Source organism: Nycticebus coucang, chromosome 10 (genome assembly GCF_027406575.1).
Source record: "Nycticebus coucang isolate mNycCou1 chromosome 10, mNycCou1.pri, whole genome shotgun sequence".
NCBI lineage: Eukaryota > Metazoa > Chordata > Mammalia > Primates > Lorisidae > Nycticebus > Nycticebus coucang.
The window spans coordinates 35,054,795-35,076,575 of NC_069789.1; the positions used below are offsets into that span (position 1 = coordinate 35,054,795).

At 40.1% G+C, this 21,781-nt stretch overlaps 1 pseudogene; it reads left to right on the top strand.

Annotated features, from left to right (window-relative positions):
- Nucleotides 1-21,169, top strand: part of LOC128597201 (60S ribosomal protein L32-like) — a 540,544-nt pseudogene extending 519,375 nt beyond the window's left edge.
- The last annotated feature ends 612 nt before the right edge of the window (nucleotides 21,170-21,781 follow it).

A 21,781-nucleotide genomic window follows, 5' to 3' on the forward strand; every position in this document is an offset into this window, starting at 1 on the left:
CAGCAACATGTGCTTTCCTGGGAAAGCTTCTGCTTAGCCAAAGTTAATGGTTTAAAGTGTCTTTTAAGCAGGCTGAGGAGAGATTCAGACTCTCAACCCTGTGGAGTTTAAAGGCAAAGTCAGCATCTCATAGAGCTGTATCAGCTTTGTGAATAGCATCTCATACCCCAGAAGATAACCTGTTGCCCAGACAATATTCAGCAAGATATATATACTGCTTTGTTTTTGGTTTGGCTTTTTATTTATTTCAACATTTTCCCCCTAGATTTTTCTTTTCTTTCTTCATTTTTCTAATTTTTCTAATAATTTTCCATTTTTGCCTTCTTTAATGATAAGAACTTCATTTTTGCTGGTGTTTCTGCCCCTGTTATTTGATTGTATCCCAAATTTTATTCTGTAAGGTTTTCTGTTTGTTTGCTTTGGTTTGATTTATAGTATTTTTGTCTTTCCTCTCTATTTGGTGGAGGCAGGGTACCGTGTCTGCTCAGGCTGGCAAAGAGCTGCTGACCTCAAGGTAACCACCCAACCAAGCACCCCCAGAGGTTGGGGGTTTTAAAGGTGTGGGTCAAAGTACCCTATTATACACCTTTATTACTCCTCTCTCCCTCTTTCTATGCCTCTCCTCTTTTTGTCAATATTCCCCTTTACTCACCCCCTCTCCTTTATCTTAAGTCTTTTTTCCCTTCTTGCTCTTCAATCTTCTCATCCTTTTAGTACTGTATCAAAAGGACTCATTGAAACGTTAGGCCAGAGGCATGGTAACTTAAAGAGCAAGAGAAACTGAAAGGAAAATTAGGGCAAGGAAACAGACAAAAGAAAACACTCTGAGGAAGAATCAGCAGAAAAGTCCTGGTAACATGAAAAACCAGACCAAAGAAACCCCCACAAAAACCAAAGGTAGCTACTACAGAGGATTCCACCTATAAAGAAATGTCAGAAATGACAGAAGGGGAATTTAAAATACAGATGATGAATACAATAAAGAAAATTGCAGAGAAAGTGGAAAATAACCAAAAGGAAATTCAAAAATAGAATCAAATAAGAGATGACTGATATGAAGAATATAGAAAGGATATAGCAGAGCTGAAGGAATTGAAGCAGTCAACCAGGGAACTTAAAGATGAAAAAGAAAGTATCAACAACAGATGAGACCATGCAGAAGAAAGAATCTCAGAGGTACAGGACAAAGTTCTAGAGATAACTCAGATAGTTAAAGATTCAGAAAAAAAGAGAGAGAAAGCAGAACATTATGAAACTTCCTGAAGCATTCAAACATATGAGTTATAGGTATCCCAGAAGGTAAAGAAGAATGCCCCATAGGAATGAAAGCCATGCTAGAGAATATTATAAACAAAATTTCCCAAATATCACCAAAGATTCTGATACACTCCTTTCAGAGGAATATCAGACCCCAGGTCACCGCAACTTAAATAGAGCTCTCCAAGACACATTGTGATGAACCTGTCCAAAGTCAAGACAAAAGAAAAGATTTTGCAAGCTGAAAGGAGTAAGCACCAATTGACCTCCAGGGGAAAATCCATCAGGGTGACTGCAGACTTCATTAACGAAACTTTCCAAGCAAGAAGACAATAGTCATCTACCTGTAATCTACTTAAACAGAACAATTTCCAAACAAGAATTCTATATCCTGCTAAGCAAAGCCTTAAAATTGATGGAGAAATAAAATCTTTTACTGACATGCAAACATTAAGGAAATTTGCCACAAGACCAGCTCTACAGGAAATACTTAGACCTATTCTATACTCTCACCATCCCAATGGGCCACCAGCAAAGTAGACACCCAGGAACTAAAGGACAGAACCTAGCTTCCACAATGATGCAAAAGATAAAACTAAGCAATGGACTTTCACAAAATAAGATAAATAGAACTTCACCACACTTATCAATTATCTCAATAAATGTTAATGGCTTTAATTCCCCACTGAAGAGGCATAGACTGGCTGACTGGATTAAAAAACACAAGCCATCCATCTGATGTCTGCAGGAAAGACACCTAGCCTCAAAAGACAAATTAAAACTCAGAGTTAAGGGTTGGAAGACAATTTTTCAGGCAAATGGAATACAAAAGAAAAAGAGGAGTGCAATCTTATTTTCAGATACAAGTGGATTTTAAAAAACTAAAGTCAAAAAAGACAAAGATGGACACTTCATATTGGTCAAGGGGAAAATACAAGAAGACTTTTCAATTCTAAATATTTATGCACCCAACTTAAATGCTCCTAGATTCTTAAAACAGACCTTAATTAGTCTGACCAATATGATATTCTATATCACCATAATAGCAGGGTACTTGAACACTCCTCTTACAGGCCTGGACAGATCCTCTAAACAGAAACTAAACACAGATAAGGGACTTAAATGAGACCCTAGAACAACTGTGCTTGATAGACACATATAGAACACTCCATCCCAAAGCTAATGAATATACATTCTTCTCATTGGCCCATGTAACATTCTCCAAAATTGATCATATCCTAGGACACAAAACAAACCTCAACAGAATCAAAAGAATTAAAATTTTGCCTTCTATCTTCTCAGACCACAAGGCATTAAAGGTGGAACTCAACTCCAACAAAAACATTCAACCTCACACAAAGGCATAGAAATTAAACAACCGTATGCTGAATGACAGTTGGGTGCAGGAAGAAATAAAAGAAGAAATCATTAACTTCCTTGAGCATAACAACAATGAAGACACAAGCTACCAAACCCTGTAGGATACTGCAATAGCAGTCCTGAGAGGAAAATTCATCACTTTAGATGCCTACATCCAAAAAAACAGAAAGAGAGTGCATCAACAAACTTACAAGCCACCTTATGGAATTGGAAAATGAAGAACAATCTAAGCCTAAACCCAGCAGAAGAAAAGAAATATCCAAAATTAAATTAGAGATTAATGAAATTGAAAACAAAAGAATCATTTAGAAAATTAATGAAACAAAAACTTATTTTATATTATGTATTAGTATTATATTTATGAATATAAAAATTGGCCAGACTAACTAGAAATAAAAAAGCAAACTCTCTAGTAACATCAATCAGAAATGATAAAGGGGAAATAACAACAGATGCCACATAGATACAAGAGATTATCTCTGAATACTACAAGAAACTCTATGCCCAGAAATTTGATAATGTTAAGAAAATGGATGAATATTTGGAATCACACCCTAGAAGAAATAGGAAGAAGCCCTGGTCCGGATGGCTTCACACCAGAATGCTATCAAACCTTCAAAAAAGATCTTATTCCCATACTGCAGAAATTAGTCTAAAAATTTGAGGAGGAAGGAATCTTCCCCAACACATTCTACAAAGCAAACACTCTGATACCAAAACTGGGAAAAGACCCAACTAAAAAGGAGAATTTCAGACAAATTTCCCTAATGAATATAGATGCAAAAATTCTCAACAAAATCCTAGTCAATAGATTACAGCTTATCATCAAAAAGGTCAATACATCATAATCAAATAGGTTTCATCCCAGGGATGCAAGGGTGGTTTACTATATGCAAGTCTATAAACATTATTCATTGTATTAAAGAAGCAAAAATAAACACATGATCCTCTCAATAGATGCAGAAAAAGCATTTGATAAAATCCGGTATTCTTTTCTAATTAGAACACTGAAGAGTATAGGTATATGTGGCACATTTCTTAAACTGATTGAAGCCATCTATGACAAACCTACAGCTAATATTTTACTGAATGGAGTAAAACTGAAAGCTTTTCCACTTAGAACTGGAACCAGACAAGGTTTTCCTCTATTGCCACTACTATTCAACATAGTGCTGGAAGTTCTGTCACTACAATCAAGCAAGAAAAGGAAATAAAGGGAATCCAAATGGGAGCAGAGGAGGTCAAGCTCTCACTCTTTGCTGATGATATGATCTTATACTTAGAGAACTCCAAAGACTTAACCACAAGACTCCTGAAGTAATCAAAAAATACAGTTATGTCTCAAGATATGAAATCAATGTCCACAAATCAGCAGCCTTTGTATATGCCAATAACAGTCAAGATGAGAGACTAATTAAGGACACAACCCTCTTCACCATACCTTCAAAGAAAATGAAATACCTAGCAATATACCTAGCAAAAGAGGTGAAGGACCTCTATAGAAGGACCTCTAAGAAAATTATGAAACCCTAAGAAAAGAAATAGCAGAGGATATTAACAAATGGAAGAAGATACAAGGCTCACAGCTGGGAAGAATCAACATTGTTAAAATGTCTATACTTCCCAAAGTGAGATTCAATGCCATTCCTATTAAAATACCAACACTGTACTTTCAAGACTTGGAAAAAAAAATTCTTCCTTGTATGGAACCAAAAAAAAAAAAAAAAAAAACCCCAAATTGCTAAGGCAGTTCTTAGTAATAAAATCAAAGCTGGGGGCATCAGCATAACAGACTTTAGGCTGTACTACAAGGCCATAGTGGTCAAAATGGCATGGTACTGGCACAAAAATAGAGACATAGACATTTGGAATCAAATAGAAACCCAGGAAATGATAGTAACATCTTATAGCCATTTAATCTTTGATAAACCAAACAAGAACATACACTAGGGGGAAGAATTGCTATTCAATAAATGGTGCTGGGAGAACTGGATATCCACATGTAAAACACTGAAACTAGACCTGCACCTTTCTCCACTCATAAAAATTTATTCAGGACTGTAGGATAATATTTAGAAATAAACTTATCCTACATCAAGCATACAAAGTAAATTCAGTGTGAGTTGAAAATGACTTACTTTTCTTCCAGAGGCTTAAGAGATCTGGACCCCCCTGGGTTACTCACAGAGTTAGACTTTTTTATTTTTTTTTAATTTTATTTTTATTAAACCATAGCTGTGTACATTAGTATGATCGTGGGGCACCATACACTTGGTTCATAGATCGTTTGACACATTTTCATCACATTAGTTAACATAGCTTTTGTAGCATTTTCTTAGTTATTTTGCTTGAAGAAATTGGATTGGGCGAGTTTTTTATGAGAAGGACCCCCTGGGCAATTGAAGCTGCTTCAAAAATTCACTATTGGGACTTGATCAAACTAAAAAGCTTCTGCACAGCCAAGAACACAGTAAGTAAAGCAAGCAAACAGCCCTCAGAATGGGAGAAGATATTTGCAGGTTATGTCTCCGACAAAGGTTTAATAACCAGAATCCACAGAGAACTCAAACGCATTAGCAAGAAAAGAACAAGGGATCCCATTGCAGGCTGGGCAAGGGATTTGAAGAGAAACTTCTCTGAAGAAGACAGGCACACGGCCTTCAGACATATGAAAAAATGCTCATAATCTTTAATCATCAGAGAAATGCAAATCAAAACTACTTTGAGATATCATCTAACTCCAGTGAAACTAGCCTATATCACAAAATCCCAAGATCAGAGATGTTGGCGTGGATGTGGAGAAAAGGGAACACTTCTGCACTGCTGGTGGGAATGCAAATTAATACATTCCTTTTGGAAAGAGATATGGAGAACACTTAGAGATCTAAAAATAGATCTGCCATTCAATCCTGTAATCCCCCTACTGGGCATATACCCAGAAGACCAAAAATCACACCATAACAAAGATATTTGTATCAGAATATTTATTGCAGCCCAATTCATAATTGCTAAGTCATGGAAAAAGCCCAAGTGCCCATCAATCCACGAATGGATTAATAAATTGTGGTATATGTACACCATGGAATATATGCAGCCTTAAAGAAAGATGGAGACTTTACCTCTTTCATGTTTACATGGATGGAGCTAGAACATATTCTTCTTAGTAAAGTGTCTCAAGAATGGAAGAAAAAGTACCCAATGTACTCACCCTTATTATGAAACTAATGTAGGACCTTCACATGAAAGCTATAACCCAGTTACAACCTAAGAATAGGGAGAAAGGGGAAAGGGAGGGGAGGGAGGGGGGCGGGAGGGGGAAGGAGGGGGATTAATGGGATTACACCTGCAGTGCTTCTTACAAGGGTATATGTGAATCCTAGGAGTTAGGCTTTTTTGGAGTTGTAAAAATTCCTTAGGCCTTTTCTCTGAAGCTGTACACCCCGTGAAGCCTGAGATCTAAGGGCATGCCACCCTTCCTCAGAGATGTGGGCCAGAGGGTTGACATATGTTAACAACATATTGTCAGAGGTCTATAGATACTCTGCCCTGAAGGAAGGACACAGTCATTACTTCATACTGAGTAAACTGAGTGAATGCTTGAAGATATTCTTCTATTAACTCTGTTCCCCCTGTGACTACTTTCATCTTAGTAGAAAGATGCTCGGAAATTAGTCACTGTTTAGAAGAAAAGATTTACTACACAGGTGATTGCATTGATATGATAAATATTTTCTTTCAAGTTAAATTTCAGCTAATAGATAATAGATTAAGTGTGTACGTGACTGGAAGAGTATAAAACCAAAATTTGGAATAAAGATTTTCGCTACATGTCATTTCATCTTATCTAAGTGCGTGTAGTCTGTTTCTTGACTTAATTACAGGAGCAAGTTTACACCCACGGCAAAGCTGCTGTTCATTTGCGTCTCTGGTAACGCAACAAGGATGGATAAAAGACCTAAATTTAAGGTATGAAACAATAAAAATCCTCAAAGAAAGCATAGGAAAAACACTTGAAGATATCAGGCTGGGGAAAGACTTTATGAAAGACTCCGTGGCAATTGCAACAACAATAAAAATAAACAAATGGGACTTAATTAAACTGAAAAGCTTCTGTACAGCTAAGGAAAAAACAACCAAAGCAAATAGACAACCTACACCATTGTGTAGGAAAGGATACTTGCATATTTTGAATCAGACAAAAGCTTAATAACTAGGATCCATAGAGAACTCTAATGAATCCACATGAAAAAAGCCAACAATCCCATATATGAATGGGCAAGAGAGATGAACAGAACCTTCTCTAAAGAAAACAGATGAATGGCTAGCAAACATATGAAAAAATGCTCATCATCCCTAATTATCATAGAGATGCAAATCAAAACCACCCTAAGATATCATCTGACCCGAGAGAATGGCCCACATCACAAAATCTCAAAACTGCAGATGCTTGGGCAGTGCCTGTGGCTCAGTGAGTAGGCCACCAGCCCCATATACCTGAGGTGGCGGATTCAAATATGGCCCCAGCCAAAAAACAAAAACCTGCAGATGCTGGTGTGGATGTGGAGAGAAAGTTTACACTGCTGATGGGACTGCAAACTAATACAACTTTTTTGGAAGGAAGTATGGAGAATTCTCAAAGCACTCAAGCTAGACTTCCTATTTGATCCTGCAATCCCATTACTGGGCATCTACCCAAAAGGAAAAAAATCCTTTTACTATAAATATACTTGCACTAGACTGTTTATCGTAGCTCAATTTACAATCACCAAAATGTGGAAACAGCCTAAATGCCCACCAACCCAGGAATGGATTAACAAGCTGTGGTATATGTACACCATGGAATACTATTCAGCCATTAAAAAAATGGAGACTTTACATCCTTTGTATTAACCTGGATGGAAGTGGAAGACATTATTCTTAGTAAAGCATCACAAGAATGGAGAAGCAAGAATCCTATGTACTCAATTTTGATATAAGGACAATTAAGTACATGGAGGGGGGTCAGGAGAAGGGGAGAGCAGAGATAGGGAAGGCAGGAGGGGGTAGGGGAAAGGAAGAGCAGAGAGAGGGAAAGAGGGAAGAAGGTTGGAGAAGGTAAGAGCAGAGAGAGGGAAGGAGGGAGGGGGTGGGATCTCAGTGTGTTACACACCTTTTGGGGTAAGACACAATTATAAGAGGGACTTTGCCTAACAAGTGCAATCAGTGTAATCTGGCTTTTCATACCCTCAATGAATCCCAACAATAAAAAAATTAAAAAGAAATTCAGTTTGATACCTTGCTTCAAGCTCCTCAGAATCTTTGAAGGTGAGGCTCAGGATCTCAGTTTCAGCAACCTAGCCTAGGTGGTTCCCATGCATAACAGCTCGAGAGCTACTAGAATAGTGGTTCAGGCCTTGGGGCCTCACTGGGTTTGACTCTCAGCCATTTTCTTACTTCCCTATACTTTTCTTTATGATCAATTAATTAGAAGCAAAGAGAATCCCCACCTCCAAGCATTATTGAGAGGATACCTGAAAAAAAGTCTTGCACGTGGGACTTGGCATAGAGTTGGTACTCAGTAAACATTTTTGAAGTTTTGAGGATCGGAGTGCTTCTTCACTACCCTTCACTACTTAGTGGAGAGAGCCCACTAGCACCTCTCCACCACACCACTCACTCAGCCACAGGCACTATGGGAAGAGAAAATTGGATGTGCTTGGTTTGGTTGCTCCTTTTTCCTCTTTGAGAATGAGACTGTCCCTGAAAGAGGACAAATCTTCCAGTATTCCTCCAGGACCCAATTCTGGAATGGCACATGTGGTAAGGGTAGGAGCAGGAAGCCCAAGCACCCCTCATCTATGCTAGCTCCCCCTTCTCAGAGCTAACTCGATTGTGACTGGGTAAGCTACCCCAGGTTCAGCAGTAGGAAGCTGTAATGGCATGGCCCCATTTACTATCACTACTGGTGACCCACTGGGGACCTTGTGCTTCCCATTTCTTCCATCCTGCCCTTTTCAGATTTAGTGATCAAAGCAGAGGGGGAGCATGCACACCAAAGGATGTAGCAGAATCATTAAACTACAAGCTACAGCTGCTTCCAGGGCACTTGGGGTTTGGGCCAAAGAACTCAGCAAGAAGTGGAGTCTCCACCCCTGCAAAGGAAATTGATGCTGAGCAGCAGGAGGCAGGAGGGCTGCTATAACCAACAGGGACATGGCACCCAGGGGGCCCTCTTTGCAACTCCCCTGACCAACTTTGATGATAAATGAACATATTCAGCAACCATGGCCTGAGGAAGTTGGTGTTCAGGGTCTAGAGTCATCGGTGTCTGAGTCACACCACCTGGCAACCCACCTAGACAAGCAAAGGTATGTTGCTGAAGACGAGGGAGAAATAACACCTGTCACCTCAAAACTGGATACTGTGAGGCATTGCCTCACTAACCTTTTTCTTATCTCCCTCTGCCAGGGAAAGTGGCCTGCAGGAATGCTAGAGAAGCTGCTTCCAGAAACTGTATGAAGAAGGCCCTCCATGCAGTGGATGCTCTCATGGGCCCCAGGATCCACCTTAGGGACTGAAGGATTTGTCCTCCTTCTACTGAGGGTGCTGTAGCAAATAGCCCTCTCTGGAAATTGCCCTTGATCCAAGATCGCTGCCTCTCAAGGTCATGCCCCCTTTTCAGATGTAGCCTGAACCCAATGGCTGGCCCTTATAGAAGTATACATATTGTACAATATGGCAACTACTGCTAATAACAATGCAATGGAGTCTCAAAAATTGCTGAGAGTAGATTTTAATGTGATCTCACCAAACACACACAAAAAATAAGAATGTAACATAACACATATGTTAATTAGCTTGATTTAGCCATTCCACAATGCATACGTATTTCAAAACATCATGTTGTACACAATAAATATACACAATTTATATTTGTCAACAAAAAGATAATATCATGTAACTATAACTATAGAGAGTTGCAAATAAAAAAAAGAGAATTACTAAATTGAGAAGGGGATCAGGGACAGAGAGAGCTTGACATAAATCCTCCTCTTCCAAGGTACAATATGAAAAGATAATGTCTAGAACTAGAATATTCATAGTTTTCAGTATTAGCATTTCTATAGTTAATAAATTTTGTAAAAGCCAGAAGAATTGTAAGTCATTTCCTTGTAGTATATACACATAGCTGGCAATTATTACAGTGGTCATAGACAGGGCTTGTTGTTTGTAGTAACCCCCATAAAACAATTCAGAATTTACCATCATATATAACTTTAGTAGAAATAAAAATTAGATTGAAATGAAAAGGAAGGGTAAAGACCCAGCATGCTCCAGGGAGTCAGCTGAGGTCTTTGATAACACTGCACCATCGCTGAACTTTCCCTTGCTTCCATTCCAGCCCCTCCTATTGTGTAGATCCCCAAAGAACTCCCTATTAAACATCTGCAAAGCTAATCTCCATCTTAGATTTTGCTTCCTGCCAACCAGCAACAGAAACCCATTTTGCTCCCACAGTAAGCAACACCTTTCAATCTAGCCCTTTGTTGTATTTCAGATGATTTCGGCCTACAGCTTCCTTACTGTCTGCCTGATTTCTCAGAATCTGGACAGGGAAGGGAGCCACTATTTATTGGCTGCTTCAGAATTCCAATGGCCATTATAATGAAGAAATTCAGGAAAGGCCAGTGTATGGGGCATGCAAGGCACAAAGAGTGTCATTACCATGTGCATCACCATTTATAGGACAAGAACCTTGCCAAGGGCTCCAGGTCCAGGGAAGCCAGAGATGGACACAACCACAGCAAGATGAAATTTAACTTGAGGCATTATCCTTCTGAAGAGGATAATGCAGAGCACCTTTCAGCTAAGAATTACACCAAGAGTCACTTGACAATAACAAGGGACAAGGTCTTAAATGCACCTGAAAAACCTTATCATCCTGGCCAGTCATTAGCTTTTAGGTCCAGTGAAAGGAACATGAACTTTGTCCCAATAAGAATGACAATGTTTGATTGCCAATTTCCCTATCACTATCTGCATGACCCTGAACAAGCCACATAACTTTGCTAAGCCTACTTTGCTAAGCCTCCTCATCTGTAAAATAGAATAAGAATAATCTTGGAGAGTTGGTGGGAGGATTAAATAAGATAATGTATGTAAAGCCTCTAGCACACAGCCTGGCTTTCAACAACTCATAGCATTACTATTTTTCACATAGGGGATTTCTAAGCTTTTCAAAGTGATGAGTTGTGACTGGTTTCTCCTAGCCAATTCATATACCTCCCACTGTGCCATTTCTAAATAGGGAGACTATTTACACTTGAGCAGAACAAAATGTAGGTTTTTCAGGCAGCTATATAGGGCAGGGAGCCATCTAATGAGCATGGCTTATTTTTATCCACCACTTTTGCATTTTAGCTGTTGCTATTTTGATGCAGGTCAGGCCTTCTGGTAAAAATGTTATTCCTGCTCACCTGCAATGGGTGATTTATATAATTGCACTTGGCCTCAAGGTCTAGAAAAGCAATGAGCTCCAAACAGAGAGAGGTGTTACAGCATAACTAAAGGCCATATGAGAATGGCAGACCAGAAGTTCAGGGCTGAGAACTGGCAGAGTTGGTGACATGGCTGGACCAGGATCTTTATTAGGAAAGTGCCACCCTAGAAATGAGGTCTCCTTGGTTATGGCACAATTCTCATATCACTGGCCATTACCCCAGAGTCCATTGCAGGCAAGCAATGCCAATAATTCAGAGAAACATATTACCCCAGAAGGAGGTTCAAGGCTTCCATCAGAGGAAATCCACTTCCTGTCCAGACTTCTGGCTTCTATGGGCAACAAATATTTGGCTGAAGAATCCACTATCTGGCCAACTGTGTCCCTGGGCTCCAGATTTGGAAAAACTAGAAAATGGGCCTAGTCAAGGGCTAAAGCAAGACAACCAAGGGAGCATCCTAAGAAGTGCAGGACCCCAGCCCCACCTGAGTAGGCTGCTTGGTGTCTGGGAGAACAAGCCAACCCAAGCCACCTAGAGAGTGATCTTGCCAGCTTCCCTGGCCTAGTCTTCTCCCAGCACAATCCCACCAAGTGTACTCCGGGACACATCCAGGAAACAGGAGTTTTGCTTCTGTACCTTGCAACTGTCTTTCTCCTTCCCCTTCTATTGTCTTTCCACATTCCACCACATAGACTGCATTGAGGAAAAAAACCCAAAGTGGATGTTCCCTTCTGAAATCACCTTCTCCTGGATGGTTTCCTGTTGATGTTCATCTGATTGCATAATGGAAAGCTTCATCTGATGCAAACAATCGAGAGAGCACGGAGGTGGGGATGTGGTACTCCAGAGGGCTCTGATGACCCTGACTTTCCTAAAATCACAACCTGAACCCCATCCTGCCCTAGAAGCCCTTCCCTTACTAATTATACTAGTATATGCATCACATGGGGACCTTGGGCCAAACTATAACAGAAATAACAATGCCATCAATTGAATACTGTGAAGATAAGAGTTTTGCACACATTTTATTAATCCTCATAATACATCTATGAAAGTCAGTATCTTCCCATCTTACAGGTAAAAAAAAAAATCTTAAGATTGAGAGAAGACAAATAACCTGCCTAAGTCACATAACTAATAAGTGGCACAACTAAAATTAAACACCATTTCCCCCGACTACATGGCCAAGGCTCTTAACCACTCCCAACCCTGGGCCTTAGATAAGGTTGTCCATGTGCATATTTCGGCTCAGGTACCCCTTCCTCCAGATAGCTCTTCCTAATCCCACACACTTCTACCTCCCTCCCAGCAGGTTGAGAAGCTGCTCCCCTGGGCCCAGGGCCAAATCTTGGCCATAGCTACGTTGCTCTGCATTCCTCCAGGGACAGGTACCCTGCAGTCTCAAGGCAACATGTGGCCCTCCAGATTCCCTTGAACTGCATACAAACTTCAAAGAACAAATCCCCTTATTAAAAGATTTGTTCTGTAGAATTTGGATTTGGTCAAAAGACCCCTTTCAAGGATTCAGAAGGCCACATGTAGCCCACGAGATTAGTCTGTTTCCCAGAAACCAGTCTGTTTTAGCCAATCCAGTTAAGTTTTATCAATTGGAATGTAACTAGGGGTGCCTGGTTTAGTCAAATTACTTAAAATTTTTCAAGGTAAGGGTGTGCACAGTCAAAACTCATCCTCCCCCTCCTGTCTGGGAACTTGAGGTCTCAGCATGGAGGCTGTAGCTGTAAGTTTCCTAAAGTAAGCACTCAGGCCCCAAATCGCTTTCTAATCTCCTTTGACAGCCTAAGCTGGTTCCTTTCCATTATATTCATGAAAAATTGCATTTAAACTAGTAAACCCTCATCCCCAATGCGGTCTTAAATTATTCAAAACCACAGTAATGATCCTTTAAATAGTATCATAGATTCACCTCCCTTTGCTACCATGTCCTTACCTCTAAAACTAAGAATGAATGTCACTACCAAGAGGGACTAGTTTCTAATGAAATTAGCTAACTGTAAGTCTTATTGGCAATTAACTGATTAGTTATGTTAGCTAGGACCAAAAGGAATCTCCTGGACACCAAAGTAAAATCCAGAATCTCTAAAAGTCATGTCAGCTGACAGTTTAACCCAGGGCCCGTGGCACAGTTCAGAAAACAGACTCTGAAGCTGGACTGACTAGCTGGTTCCCACTTACTGGCCTTGTCATCTCACATTGCTGACTTCAGTTTCCTCATCTGAAATTGTGGGGAATGCGTTGGCTCCTTGACTATAGGATTTTTGTGAGGTTTAGTAAAATAATCCAAGTGAGGTACTTAGCCTGCTGACAAGTGTGTAGAAATCTTTAGTGTAATTAAAACTATTTAGTGTTTTAAGAAACTGTTCCCGATCAAGATAAAATTTAAATTACTCCAAGGAGATTTGGCCCCTTGAAAAGTAAGCTCTGTTAGCAGAAAGTCAGTCTTGTTAACTGTTACAAACTGTGCCTGACAAGTCTTGCAGAAGCCATGAGATTTGTGGATAATTTCATTTGCCTAAGGATGGAGTCTGTGGGTCTGTCCACTTTATCAAGGGCTGTTTTCCCTCTGTGAATAACTGGACATGGGTTTATTTGCTGCATGGTCATCTTCTTTATGCCAATGGTCCTGGCTTCAGACTTTACTCATTCTCCTGTTTGGGGATGGGTTTTGTTTTCTTTGTCCCCACAGGGTGCTCCAGGCCTGATACGTGACACAGAGGTCCACAGAAGTTCCAATTCTGACCAGGATTATCTTCCAACCAACTAGATTATGTGGTCTCGGGTAAACTCTCTCTTAGCTTCAATAATCCCTGGGACTGCCATCTCCTTATCTGGACAATGTTGGAGGGGACTGCGCCAGAACCCAGGCCCGGGTGAGCAGCAGAACAAAGCTGACGCATACCGAGCAGAGATGCTCTTGGTCCCTGTTTGCGAAAAAATGGTCGGCTACCCTGGGGAAGCCTGGAGGTCCCTCACAGGGGGACCTCTGCCAGGTGTCAGCTCATGTCAGAGTAGGGAATAGCCCCAAATCTTCTGACTGTGTTGTAACACCTATTTGATTTATTCAGAAATCTTCAGAGAAAACAACGCTTGTCATCAATGTCTCACTGTGTAAGAGCTTTAATGTACTTAAGGGCCGTTTTTATCTCATCCTTTTGTTTTCTCCAGATTGAACAATACCAATCCCTTCTGAGTGGGCTCTTGTAGTATCTCCTATCACTGGCCCTTTGGTTTAGAACCAGAGGACTACAGGCCCCAAGGGTTTGGTTCCTCCTCTGGGTCAAAGTCTCATCTTAGAATCCAGGAGGGTGCATGGGCTGCAGAGTCAAGACTCACAAGGGTCTAACCTGGCCTAGTCCAAATGTGACTGTTAATTGAAAACATTCAATTTAGCTCTGGACTTTCTGACTTTCTGAGGGGCATGGAAAGGTAAAATGTATGCACAAAATGTCTGACTCAGTGGAATCAAGTTAGGGTGGTGGGACTTTCTCCAGAGCACCGCTCTTCTTACCACTCCATCTCTCTCTAGGGCTCTTGAAAGTCATCCCCTTCCATCTGTGAGCACAGAAACTTGATCTGGGACCAGGTGTGGTGGCTCACACCTATAATCCTAGCATTCAGGGAGGCCAAGGCAGGTAGATTTCCTTAACTCAGGAGTTCAAGACCCCCTGAGCAAAAGCAAGAACTCATCTCTTAAAAAAAATATCCAGATGTTATGATGGTCACCTGTAGTTCCAGGTGCTTGAGAAGCTGAGGCAAGAAGATCGCTTGAGCTCAAGAGTTTGAGGTTGCTGTGAGCTATGATGCCATGGCACTCAACCCCAGGACAACTGAGGCTGTCTCAAAAAAAAAAACAAAAAGAAGAAGCATGATCTACATGTTATCAGAACCCTGCTCCAGTGACACCTCCCCCAAGAGCCACACCAGCTCTCCTGCTCTCCTCGCCATTGTCTTCTAAAAACTCCAGTGTTCCCAGAGATTATACCACAAAATTTTGCACTTAATGACTATGTTGTTCCTCAATTGTTTCATGTTAATTTTCTATTCCCAGTGATATCTTAAGATCATTTAGGAACAAGAAGCTTGTCTCATTTATCTTACTTTTTTTTTTTAATTGTCACAGCACCTATCAGGGTGTCAGGGAGCTAAAAGTACTCAATAAATACTACTAGAGTATGCCAAATGAATTCTGAACACGCCATCCACCAGCAGAACACCTTGCATACCAAAGCTCAATGCATATTTGTTGAATGAATGAATGAACATTCCTCTGTCTACAAATTATCCACATTCTCCATATTCACTGGCCTGGTTTTCTGAGAAACAAAATAAAAATATAAAAAGATGGAACGTGTCAAAATATAATAGAGTGTGGTAAAGTGCTTGGTAGTTAAATGATTTCTCTACTACTTAAGGGGAAAACCTGGCCTCTTATCCTCTCATTTATTGCCAAGGATAGCTGGGTGTATATAGAAAAACACATCTACCATAGGCCCATCCTCTTGGATTTTTACTTCTGCCCCTTTTCAAAACCCCTTGCTTCCTCAGTTGCTGTAAAGCAAGTCAAAAGATGGAAAAATTGAATATGATAAAACAGTAGCAGAATATTAAACTGCTAATATTCTGAGAGAAAATCTTTCAGAATACTTTTAATGCTTTTAGCTGCTGCCTGCATACTGCAAAAGATTTCTATTTACTAATGATAACATTTAAGGCAAAGTCTTAGGCTTAACAAAATGATTGCTTACTCTAGCAGATATGCTAATCAACCTTCCTTCCATGCTTCATTTTTTCCATCTAGCTTACTATGTTGCACCTACAGCCTCTGAACTGGGCAGCCCCTATACTATGACATGCATCTTCCTGGCCACATGTGGAAACTCAATTTGCAATGACCAGTGAGATTCTGATTAAAGAAATGTGAAATGAATGACACAGAAATTCTACCATTATAACCTTCTGCACATGACTTATTTTTACTGTAAAATACGCATACTGCATAGAATCACAACTGCTCAAGAAATGTTAGGCATTGTGAAAATGAAAATTGAAGGTAGATTATTGTAAAATACATTATTATGCATGTATTATTATACCTAAAAGTATGTAAAGTTAGAGTCTGAAGTTGCCACGTTAGGCCATGAGTTCTAATAGAAGGAAAGGAACAAGAAAGAAGCATGGTTGGGAGATCACAAGTTCCTGTCTTCCCAGTCCTGATTTCACTGGTTTTGTGCTCTCAGACATTCATAAAATTAACTCTGATACCCATCAGTAGATGCCCTGTGGTAGCAAGCCTCCTAGATGGCTCTCAGTGATCCTCACCTCCTAGCATCCTACTCATGTGCACTGTCCTCCAAATCTGGGTGATAAAATACACTGTGATTTCGCTCCCTCTTTCTCAGCTCACTCTGCAGGATGTCATACCCCATGTGAAAAGAAGGCTGATGCAGGAGGACATGAGGCTTCCTGCTCGCAGCCCTGTGAGGGGGCTATCTCAGAAGCAAATCCTCCACCCTAGTCAAGCATTCTGATGCAGCTCCAGCCAACGTCTAGACCACTTCATGAGAAATGTTGAGCCAGAACCACCCAACGAAGCTGATTCCAGACTCCCACCCCTTAGAAACTGTGAGATAATGAATGAATGTTATTTCAATGGATAACTAATTCATGTCCCTTTGCTTAAAAGTGATTGAATAAATTCTACACCTTGTAGTCTATCATTTCAGGCCAAGATACTTACTTTCAAAATATTAGCTTAAGATGAAATGCAAACAGAACAAAAATTGTTAAAGTTTTTTATTTCCTTTTTCTGAGGTGTATAGAAGCTGACCCTAGTTTTCAAGTATATTACTTATCTTTCTGGCAACCGCTTATCTTCCTTCACTCTCACTCAGCTATCCATGCCATGTCATAAACCCGGGTTTTAAAATAGAAGATACAAAGATAAATAGCACATAGTAGTAAGGGAAAGAAATTTTTCTTTTCTAGCACTGCTTTGGGGAAGGGTCTTTTTTTTTTCCTCAGAAAACTGCATTTTGATCAACTGACGTGGGGAAGAAGTTGAGCTTCCAGGGCATGATTTGTTCAGTACAAGACAGTGAGGTACATGGGGGATGGGAGTTAGAAGTCACATTTATCTGGTAAAGAAGCACAAGAACAGTGAGAGTATTGGAGCAGAAAGGGATGAAAGTCAAAGGCTCCATGATCTGACTCTTCCCATTGCTACTCCTATGCTTGTCACTGAAAACAAAATTACTAAGCCTGCAAAATAGTTAAGGCACATTGATTAGAGAGGTAGAAAGCTGTGATAGAGCAAGGCTTTGTGTCCCCATTGATGTACTAAAATAAAGACTGTGCGGGCAGCCCCAAAGCACAGAGGCAGTGAGTGGGAAAAGGAATAAACCTCGGGCACAAGGAAAAACCACAGGAAGGGCTTTAGAGTTTTACAGAACTATGATATTATGGGTTTGAGGTTCTGTTAAATCTCTGCAGACCCTGGTGGTCCCAGTGAGCATCATGTATGTATGTATGTATGGTTGGTTGGTTGGATAGATGGATATAGAGAGATAGGTTTCAGATCCTTGCAGCAGGAATCCTCACACCTATAATCCTAGCATTCTCGGAGATCGAGGCAGGTAGATTGCCTGAGCTCAAGAGTTCAAGACCAGCCTGGGTCTCAAACATTCAGTGTTACACATGGGAGAGGATTTAGAAATTTTTATGGAATAAATAAATGAATGAATAAACAACATACGAATGAATAACTGGACATTAACTTGCAAGTACAGGCAGTCCCTGAGTTACACACTTCCAACATACATACAACACACACTTACAAACAGGTGCTATTACAGTAAGTCCATGAGTTATAAGCATCCAACTGATGCACAACTTGGAATTGCAAACGGAAGCTGTTACAGGTACTAGGTAAATGTATCTGTTCCAACTTACATACAAATTCAACTAAAGAACAAACCTACAAATCCTACCTCATTCATAACCCCGGGACTGCCTGTACTAATCCTCTGATATATAGTCATTCTGAAATTTATATGTTTATTTCATAAGGTTACACATATTCAAGGTTGTAGAAGATATTCTAGCAGGTTAAGTATTCTTACCATGAATCTATGCTTTACTGCTTACAAAAGACATCATCTTTCCTCTGGTCCATTCCACAAACATTTATGTTGTCTTCACTTTCTGCCATCCATCTAGGGGCAGATGGAGAGGATAGGGGGAGATTGCAGAATGAATGTAACCAGCTAGTGCATCAAATGTCTCCAGCCTGAGCAAAGCAGGAGCTGCTAAAAATGAGCTTGCTCATGCAATAAATGTTTTCTGAGTCCTTTTCTAAGGTTGCTCCAGTATTCTGTAACAGAGTATGCCATTATTCTCTGCATATCTGAACTGCTTTTGTCATCGGTGAGATGTGAGAGTCCTCTGCCTATGAAATTCTAAATCAGCCACAAAGACTCTGACATCTCCACACACATCAGATTCACTAGTCTGCACTGGAGTAATGTGCATCTGCCAGCTACTGCAGATTAACTCAATTTAACTGTCTTTTTGCCTAATCATACAGAATTTCAATAAAAAGGAGATCATTAGAATATCAGCTGTCAGCTCCAGTGCAGTCCGGGTAATTATCACCTTGTCAGACCTTGAAATCCTCCTATATTCTATGTCATAGTTCTTAGTTCATTTGAATTCACGAATTATTTGCAGAGATAATGAAACCTATCAGGTTACCTTTCAACTTCATTTGAAATGAAATTAACTGGCAAGGAGACCATAATGACTTACGGAGAAGACTTTCATGTCCTTAAAATAGCAAACTGATTTCCCCTCTCCTTTGCCCACTCTGCCATTCCTTCACTATTTTCTCCAATTAGCCTGCTACTTCCTTTTTTCTTCTCATTAGAGGTTTAGGAAAGCAGGAAACTGACAGGTCCAAATCATTTTTTTTAAGAGTATGCATATGTGTATGTGCATGTGTGTATGCACATGCATGCGTGTGTGTACACGTTACTGATTCTGATTCAAAGGGAATGGTATTCAATATCTTCCCATTCATTTCCCCTCTACCCACCCCTAATATCCATTACTGCTAGCAAGGTTCTAGAAACCAATACTTGAATATGAAAATTAAACAAAAAAGACATTAGGATTAGAATTATTTTTTTACTTTTCTTTCCTTCTTTCTCCTTCCAGAACATTCTCCCTCTATCCTACTAACTCCTAAACATCTTACCTCAGTGACCAATTGACATTCAAATTCAACACATCTGAGGCAGGGACTGCTATGCTCACCAGAACTCGCCTAGACTATATTTCCCAAGCTGTTATATGAGGGGGGATATTCATACAAGTGAATTCTAAGCAAAAAATAAAAATAAAAACAGTGAACGGAAGTTTCATTTCCAAGCCAGGCTCATTCAGAAATGTTTCCCATGATCCTCCCTGCTCTTTTCCAATCGACTGACTGAATGGAAAGAATTCTGAAGACCTTGAGGATGTGGACCTACTAAATGGAAGGAGCTTGGGTCTCTGCATGAGCTCATGAAAGGCTGCCTGACTAGAAACTCCTGCATTGAACTATGACATGAATGAGACAGAAGCTTCTACTGTATTCAAAGTTTGTCTGTTAACAAGGTTTGATCTCCCTGGGATAAAGGCTGGACCAATTCAACCCAAAATTCAGCCTCACTTTCAGCTAAAAGGTGTTGGCTTTCCTAATCTCAGATGTTGAGACCGATAATGCTACACATGCATCAGAGGGTGTGAAGAGATTCATTGCTCACATAATGAGTCTTTCAGAGAGAGCAGGGAAGACTCTTAAGCAGGTTCAAATATTGCTTAAGCAAGCAAGGAAGAGTGAATAGCTCTGGCTTTTACTGTGGCTATGTGTTAGGGCCAAAATGAAGGTCCCAAAAGCAGGCCAGATTTTGAACTTCCAGCTAGTGTCAAGGAGGGGAGCATGAAAACTTCTTTATTGGCTTGCCCAGATGTGGGGCAGAAGGGGAAAGTGGAGTGATGGGGCTAGAAAGCTGTCAGTAGTCACACATCAAAGACAGTCTGATTCCTTAGTGCAACATAGCTAGAATTCCCTTAACTTATTTAACATCAAAACCAAACACACTATCCTCCCCTTAAACAACTTCCCTTTCTCAAGTAATAACCCCATCACCTACCAGACACAAAGCCAGAAGCATACCCTTTCACCAAGCCCCATAATTTCCATTTTGTCAAGTAATTCTCTAAAACTTCCTTTCTTCCTCAGATCAGAAAACCATCAGAGGGGCAAGGGCTCAGTCCCTGAAGTCCTTATACCTGGGTTTGGATTCTGGATGCACATCCACCCCTTCCTACTTTATAATCTTAGACACATATTGAATCTTCCTGGACTTCAGTTTCTTCATTTATAAAATGGAAATGGTGATAGTACCCATTCCACAGAGTTTGTGTGAGGATAAAATGAGGCGAAATTTATAAAATGCTCAGAACAATGCTGTCACACAGTAAGTGTCACATAAATGTTTGTAGTGGGCAGCCATCTCCTATTTGGCATCATGGCCACCCTCAGACCCCTTGCGAAGCTGAAGATCATCAAAAGGAGGACCAAGGAGTTTATCCGGCATCAGTCAGACCACTATGTCAAAATTAAATGTAACTGGCAGAAACTGGAGGTATTGACAACAGGGTTCAGAGAGATTCAAGGGCCAGATCTTGATGCCCAACATTGGTTACGGGAGTAACAAGAAAACAAGCATATGCTGTCCAGTGGTTTCCGGAAGTTCCTCGTCCACAACATCAAGGAACTGGAAGTGCTGCTGATGTTCAACAAATCTTACTGTGCAGATTGCTCACAATGTTTCCTCCAAGAACCACAAAGCCATTGTGGAAAGAGCAGCCCAGCTGGTCATTAGAGTCACCAATGCCAATGCCAGCCTGTGCAAGGAAGAATATGAATTGACAGCTCATGTGTGCATTTCATTTGTGTTTAAATAAAACCATAAAAACTGCAAAAAAAAATAAAAAATAAATGTTTGCAGTGTATCTCTCACCTGGCTTTCTGCAGTAGTTTCTAACCATCTCGTAACCATGTTTTTTCCCTCCTATCCAGTTTCTAACCATGTTTCTCACCATCTTTTAATGCTTCAATCAAACTCAGGCATTCTGACCCTTTCTCACATTGGCTCTGACCTCTTCACTTTGCTCCACCAGAAAGGTCACAGCAGAACTGGAATACCCAAAGACACGGCCAACCTCTGGCCAGAGGAGCCCCTGAGAAACATCCAAAGACAACTAATAATAATATTCACACACATTACTGAAGAAGAAAAACTAGTATTCCTGAATCCAATAATAATTCATAGTTAATTAATAATAATTATTAATAACCAATCCAATAATTAATATTTCTGATAGATATAATCAGAATAAAATAAATCTGACAATGTATAAAGCAGCCCATGATAAAACATGTGACAGATGAATTTACTAAAAAGGACTACTTCTAATTGACAGGAATAGAACTACAAAATTTGATACGGAGAAGAAAATAGAAGTTCCATTGGCTAAAACATTCCAAGATAAAATTTGTCAGTGACTATACATTGTTAAAAAAATTTGTTGTTGCAAAATCT